Below are 281 nucleotides of genomic sequence, written 5' to 3' on the forward strand. Positions count from 1 at the left end.
AACTCCATTTTGGCCTGTGGGTGTCCTACGGCCTGGATCTGTTGTTTGTGGAAATTCAAGCAGATACACAACGTAAACTGTAGTTACAGAATTTCATCTTCATACGCAAACACCCAAAATGGCCGCCATGCCACGCCCACACCGTATGACGAAAAGTTTTCTTTTAATAATTTTCATCGTCAAATCTTAGGATGATACACACCAAGTTTGAAGTTGATCGGATGAAATCTCTAGGAGGAGTTCGTTAAAGTATAGCACCTTGTCTTTTAGGCCTACTTCCT

Source organism: Etheostoma spectabile, chromosome 9, assembly GCF_008692095.1.
Source record: "Etheostoma spectabile isolate EspeVRDwgs_2016 chromosome 9, UIUC_Espe_1.0, whole genome shotgun sequence".
Taxonomy (NCBI): Eukaryota; Metazoa; Chordata; class Actinopteri; order Perciformes; family Percidae; genus Etheostoma; species Etheostoma spectabile.